Consider the following 7,815-nt stretch of genomic DNA (forward strand, 5'->3'; position numbering starts at 1 on the left):
TTGCTGTTGTTGCTGTTGCTGCTGTTGTTGCTGTTGCTGTTGTTGTTGTTGTTTTTGTTGTTGTTGTTGTTGTTGTTGTTGTTGTGGTCGTTGTTGCTTGTGGTCGTTGTTGCTGCTGGTGCTGTTGTTGTTGTTGTTGTTGTTGTTGTTGTTGTTGTTGTTGTTGTTGTTGTTGTTGTTGTTGTTGTTGTACGTTTATCTAGACATCATCAGAACATTAAGGTAACACTTTTCCTTGTTGCTATGTAGCCTAGGATTGCATATTTAGACATTAAGTACAGTGCTTGTTGCTATGTAGCCTCAAATATATCCATGACAGACAAAATAATCTCCAAAAGATAGCTTCAGTGTGCTGGTTTATGCACGCTAGTAAAGCAAAACAAGTGGAAATGTGTGTTAACTGCAACAGGCCTAACATTTAACAACAAGCAAACATAGTCATTCAAACTTGTATTGTGCTGGTCTAAGTACACTGGTTATTGTTAAATAAAAATGGAAAGGCATGTTAACTACAAGATGTAGCAACCAAATGTAGTCATTCATAGTGGTATTGTTGAAACTGGTATTGATGAAATTGAACTACACAGTTCATACTTGCACATATAGAACATCACGTTGTGAATAACTGGAATAAACAAGGCATACTACGAACAACCAAAGATAGCATTTGAAACTAGACATATGCTAACTACAAATGACCGAACAATAAAAAACTTTAAAAGAGGCATATGCTAGCTATAACATGCTCAACATCAAGAAAATATATGCATTTCTATTGGTATGTTTAAAACTGGATTGATGAAATGTACACGGTAGTTGCACATATAGAGCATCACATTATGAACAACTGAAATAAACAAGGCATACTGCAAACAACCAAATATAGCAATTAAAACTGGACATATTCTCACTACACTACAAAAGGGACTCGACAAAACAAATCATGGGTTCCCCCTGTGAAGAGGCATGACAAAACGAATCATGGGTTTCCTCACTTGTCACAGATGGGCTCGTTCCCGTGGGAAGAGCACGGACCCTGGATGCGCTCCATGTTGTCACAGATGGGCTCCTCCCCCTTGGAAGAGCATGACTGTAGGGTGCCCTCCTTGATGTCGCAGACGAGCTCTTTCCCCTTGGAAGAGTAGATGGGCTCTTTCCCCTAGGAAGAGCCGGAGAGGGTGCCCTTCTCGTGGTCGCCGTCGATGAGGTCTGACTTGGAAGTTGTGGATCCCAAGCCAGCGTCAGAGAACGTGTCCTTCAGAAATGACAAAAGGGGCTCGATGGCAATGTAGGATGGCAAATTCTTGACAACGAGCGAGAGGAGATCAGCAGTAGGCCCATGGATGAGATCGACGGCGGTTGAACCCGAGGGGTTGGGGTGGGCCACTTAACCTGTGACATAGACCGCCTCAGGTCGTCCCTGTCGACGACCTCGATGTCGTAGCCAGCGTCTGCTGAGGGAGTCCTAGATTAGGGGGTATCCAGACAGCCAGACTATACACTTTGTCCGGACTGTTGGAGCGTGAAGATACAAGACTCAAGACTTCGTCCCGTGTCCGGATGGGACTCTCCTTTGCATGGAAGACAAGCTTGGAGATCCGGATATTAGATTTCCTTCTTTGTAACCGACTTCGTGTAAACCCTAGCCCCCTTCGATGTCTATATAAACCGGAGGGTTTAGTCCTTAGGGACACAATCATAATCATCATAGGCTAGCTTCTAGGGTTTAGCCTCTACGATATCGTGGTAGATCAACTCTTGTAATACTCATATCATCAAGATCAATCAAGCAGAAAGTAGGGTTTTACCTCCATCGAGAGGTCCTGAACCTGGGTAAAACATCGTGTCCCTTGCCTCCTGTTACCATTAGCCTTAGACGCACAGATCGGGACCCCCTACCCGAGATCCACCGGTTTTGACACCGACATTGGTGCTTTCATTGAGAGTTCCTCTGTGTCGTTGCTGCAAGGCTCGATGGCTCCTTCAATCATCAACAACAACGCGGTCCAGGGTGAGACTTTTCTCCCCGGACAGATCTTCGTGTTCGGCGGCTTCGCTCTGTGGGCCAATTCGCTTGGCCATCTGGAGCAGATCGACAGCTACGCCCCCGACCATCAGGTCAGATTCGGAAACTTGAACTACACGGCCGATGTCCACGGAGACTTGATCTTCGATGGATTCAGGCCTAGACCAGGAGCGCCGAACACTCACGATGAGCACGGGTTAGACCTGCTGTCGGACAATACTCAGGATATTGCGCCCGCAGGAGCCCCGGACCTAAATCCGGGGCAGATTGCGTCGTCCGAGGACGGGTGAATGGACCACGCCCCGGAGGCCGCACACTCATCGGCAGAAGAGCCGAACACAGACTTCATCCCCAAGGAAGCCTGTGTCTCCAAACCCCTGGACTTGTGTCCGGTTGTAGGTCCCAGGCTGCGCGCCCCATAGCCCGCTGATTCTGGCCGGGCTCCGATAATGGAATTTGCCGCTGCGGATATCTTCCAGCACTGGCCCTTTGGCGACATGCTGAAGTCACTAAAGTCTCTCTCTTTGTCAGGAGACTCTTGGCCGAACTATGTCCGACTCAAGGGGGAAGAAGGCGACGAAGAAATTCGTTACCCACCCACCACCCACTTCATAGTCACTGTCGATGACGTAACAGACATGCTTGACTTCAACTCTGATGACACCGACGACATGGACGTCGGTGCGGGAGACGATTCGGAACCACCACCCACGGGGCGCTGGACTGCCACCTCATCATACGATATATACATGGTGGACATGCCTAAGGAGGATGATGGCGATAAAACGGATGATAAAACCCCCGGACAAAAGCCAAAATGACGGCGCAGACGCCGCTCTAAGTCCAGCCACACTAAAAACAACGATAACAGCGCTCGAAGGATCGACACCCCAGACAACTCCAAAGGCAACAACGACCATATGGACCCAGCGATGGAGTAGGATGAGCCAGGTCACGCCGAACACAGCCCGGATCTGACGCCCGATCACAGTGATCCCGAGGGCCAAACCCATCAACCCGCCCCGCGAGAGGAGCACAGTCCGAACGACGATGCATTCATCATCCCGAAAACACGTTTGGAACGAGATAACCTCCACAGAAAGCTCATGGCCACCGCGAGAAGTCTAAAGAAGCAGAAGCAAAGGCTTAAGGCCGCCCAGGAAACGCTCAATCGCAGATGGAATACAGTGCTAGACACTGAAGAAAAATACGGCGATGATCGCCGCACAAAGAGCTATCCAAAGCGCAAGCTGCTGCCAGAATTCGACGATGAGGCCATTCCTCCGAAGAACAATACGGCCAGTAGGCCGGACAAACCACTTCGTAACCACAACAAAGCAGCCACTGACGTCGCACATGATTTACGCGAGCTACTGGACAAAAAGGTCGGCGCGACCAGGTCCATCTACGGATCTAGAGGACACGCTCCGACGAAGGATTATGGTCACCAAAACGATCATACTGATCGAGTACCAGTTCGTAATCAACACCGGACACAACAACAGTCGACAGCATGCCACAACATGTCCAGATACAGAGGAGCTGCTCACCCTCTGTGCTTCACTGAAGAGGTACTGGACCACGAATTTCCACAGGGTTTCAAACCCGTGAACATAAAGGCATATGATGGAACGACAGACCCCAGGGTCTGGATTGAGGATTTTATCCTGGATATCCACATGGCTCGTGGGGACGACCTCCACGCCATCAAATATCTTCCCCTCAAGTTGAAGGGACCAGCTCGGCACTGGTTGAAAAGCCTCCCCGAAAATTCAATCGGAAGTTGGGAGGAACTCGAGGATGCCTTCAGGGCCAATTTTCAAGGGACCTATGTCCGACCTCCGGACGCGGACGATTTAAGTCACATAATTCAACATCCCGGAGAGTCCTCCCGCAAGCTTTGGAACAGATTCCTCACTAAGAAGAATCAAATTGTCGATTGTCCGGATGCCGAAGCCCTAGCGGCCTTCAAGCACAGCATCCGGGACGAGTGGCTCTCCAGACACCTCGGTCAAGAAAAGCTGAGGACAATGGCAGCCTTAACAAGCCTTATGACCCGCTTTTGCACGGGTGAAGACAGCTGGTTGGCCCGTAGAGGCACCAGCGACCCAAGTACATCTGAAATAAGGGATGGCAACGGGAAGCCACGGCGCAATAAAAACAAACGTCGAAACAAGGAAGAAAGTCCGTACAACACAACGGTCAACACCGGATTCAGGGGCTCTCGACCCGGTCAACAAAAGAAGCCATTTAAAGGCAGCAAAGAAGGACCGTCCGGCCTAAACAAAGTCCTGGACAGACTGTGCCAAATTCATGGCACCCCCGAAAAACCTGCGAACCACACTCATAGAGAATGTTGGGTCTTTAAGCAGGCCGGCAAATTAAATGCCGAACACAAGGGAAGGGAAACACCAAGTGAAGATGAGGATGAGCCTCGCCAGCCGAACACTGGGGGGCAGAAAAAATTCCCACCAGAGGTAAAAACAGTAAACATGATCCACGCTACTCACATAACCACATGAAGGCGCGAACGCGCGCTCAGAGACACATATGCTATAGAGCCCGTCGCCCCCAAACTTAACCACTGGTCGGCCTTCCCGATCACCTTCGATCACAGGGACCACCTGACTAGTATGCGGCACAAAGGATCAGCTGCCTTGGTGCTCGACCCAATAATCGACGGATACCATCTCACTCGCGTCCTCATGGACGGCGGCAGTAGTCTTAATCTAATATACCAGGACACTGTCCGCGGGATGGGGATAGACCCATCCAGAATTAGCCAAAGTAACACCACCTTTGAAGGGGTGATACCAGGCGTTGAAGCCCGCTGCAGGGGCTCCCTCGTACTAGAGGTGACATTCGGCTCCCCAGGCAACTTCAGAAGCGAAGAAATACTCTTCATCATCGCCCCCTCCAAAGTGGTTATCATGCCTTGCTCGGGAGAACGGCCTTCGCCCGCTTCAACGCAGTACCGCACTACGCCTACCTTAAACTCAAGATGCCTGGCCCACGTGGCGTCATCACCATCAACGGAAATACAGAGCGTCCCTTATGCGCGGAAGAGTATGAGACGGCTCTAGCAGCCAGACTCTAAGCGGCCTCTAATACCAGAACGCATGATCGGTCGTTAAGACCACGAACACGGTTAAACGAGTCCGGCAGCCCAGATAAACCTGATCTGGGCGCCATGCATGTAGTCCCATAGAGGACACCAGGGGCTATAGATATTTAATAAAGCCCAACTCTTGGCTTGACCTTATTAACAGGCCAATGTCTTTCACTTTTACTATCCATCGCACGCTTATGTCATACTCTTCTACATGAGTTTCTCTTTTTACAGACACCATTCGTGCAATACCCTCCCAGGACACGGCACAACGGAGACAAAGGCACATACGTGCAGCAGGGCCCCGCTCAAAGGTTTCTCTTTAGATTAAGCCCCTGTGTAAACCTTTTTTATTGTCTCTTGTTGTTTACACATCCCATGGGTACTACTCCCATAGAGGATACTGCCGTTATTGGCATTTCGCCACGACAGACTAATGCACGTACCTGGAAATACAGGATTCATAATAAAGGGCGTTACTCAGCCCAGTATATATTACAAAGTCCGAATACCTTCGGGAGTGTTTGGCGTCGCGAGTTTGGCCTTATATGCATCAGCTACGAATCATGTATTTGGTCAAATGTTGGGTTTGCCCGGCTCCTGGGTTTGCCGCCTTACGTTTCATTCTTATCGGCTAAGGCGGCCAAAGGAGAACTACTGCGATTGTGCCCTGGTTATTCCGAATGAGCACCTCAGTAGAGAAAGCCGAAAACTGACTGTCATGATATAGCGAGTGACTGTTCAACCACTCGAAGACTTATCGGAATCTTTAGGATTCCTCTGCATTAACGAAGGACCGTTTCCCGGCCATGTACACACGTGCCCATATTCGGATGCACGCGAAGGTACCAGGGGCTACATAGTAGCCCCACCGTCAAACTCCTATGGCTAAGTGAAAGTGTTAAAGCTATATAGTCCGGTTGCCTAGTTCGACGTGCGATCACCTCCTTAATGGACCAAGACGTTGGATCAAGTGTGATTATGCGTGGGGGCTGACGCCAACGACTGCTAACTTTCAGATTACATATATACATAAAACGGCCGCACAGGAGGCACAATAACACTTTCGGGCAAAAAGTATAAACATAACCTTCATAATTAAAATAGCATTGTTTTTACAATGAAACGATTTGTCACTCGAACATGACATTCTTCGAGCACTGAGCCTCTATTAAGCGAGCACCTTCAATTACCTGCTCCAAGTAGTGCTCGGCTGGATCCTGGCCTCCCGCCAGATTCTGGGTCGCAATGATGGTGGCCTCCATATCTGTCCAATATGCTTTAATGCAGGCAAGAGCCATCCGTGCACCCTCTACGCACGCCGACCTCTTCATGGCATCGATCTGTGATACAACACCAAGGAATTGTTGCACTAAACCAAAATAACTGTCCAGCTTAGGCCCCTTCAGCCATAGATGGTCTATTACAGACCGCATTGCAAGACCGGACAGCCTATGAAGCTCAACCACAGCAGCCATCCTCTCACTCAATGGCAATGGGCGCGTGGGAGCACTGAATTGCGACCAGAACAGCTTCTCCACCCATTATCTTTTTGATCTTCGAAAAACTTGGCCGCATCAGCCGTACTCTTCGCCAAATCCGCATACGCGTCTGCAGGGCTCCAGTGTCGATCCAGGGGAGCATACTTCGGATCTAAAAACTTCATCCGCAATAAATAGGGGTTTCCAGCCGCGATTTCTCCGGCCTATCGGAAGTCCTCCCGCGCATCCCTGATTTCGGACCGCGTCTCCTTGGCCGCATCAAGTGCCTTCTTCAAGTCAGCCGAATTAGCCTGATTCTCTTTTTCAAGGAGCTCATACCGGTCGGCGGCATTTTTCAGCTCCACAGCCATCTCGGCTATTTTGTCTTTGTTTCGGCGATGAGCAGCCTGTTCGACTCTCAACTCTTTGGCCGCCTTTAGGGAAGCCGCATTGCTAGCCAGGGTTTGTTCCTTAGCCATGGCAAGTTCCGCCCTCAGGGCTTCCACGACAGCAGCACCGTCTGCAGTCCAAGCATATCACATTAATATTATGCTCCTATCAATTTTTCCTATAAAAAATAAGGAAAGCAGAGCACATACCTTGTGACTCGTTAAGCCGCTCATTCACAAGTGTGATATCGGCATCAATAACTCCAATCTGCCTCCTCAGTTCGGCAACTTCAACAGACCGGTCAGCTGTCGGATCCTTAGACACCTGTGCATAAATACAACGCGATCATTACTTAACAATGTGATCCTCCGTTTGCCGCCCAGGGCTGACAACCAGAGTCTCAGGGGCTCCTATCCATATGGAGCACACCTAGCGCGTGCGTCACAGTCAAAAATTATGTATTTTCATTACATACCTCAAAGCCTCTGAGCAGGCTCGTAAAGGCTTCATTCAACCCGCTTGTGGTGGATGAAATCTTCTCAAGCATCATGCTCATTAATGAATGGTGCTCCTCCGAGAGAGCAACTCGCTCTAGAAGGCCCATCAGTGTGTCTGGCCGGACGCCGAACTGTGTTGGACCCTTCTTATCGCCCCTCGTGGGAGCCGAACGCTCCGGGCTCAGGGTGGCCGAAGTATTAGCTTCCAGCTTCGGCAGATCTGGACTCCTCCGTGACGACACCTCGGGGTCGCCCGCCCCATGAGGCGGAGAGGTTGGTGGGGTCTCACTCTCCATCATCTCCGGAAGGAGA

Source organism: Triticum dicoccoides, chromosome 1B, assembly GCF_002162155.2.
Source record: "Triticum dicoccoides isolate Atlit2015 ecotype Zavitan chromosome 1B, WEW_v2.0, whole genome shotgun sequence".
NCBI lineage: Eukaryota > Viridiplantae > Streptophyta > Magnoliopsida > Poales > Poaceae > Triticum > Triticum dicoccoides.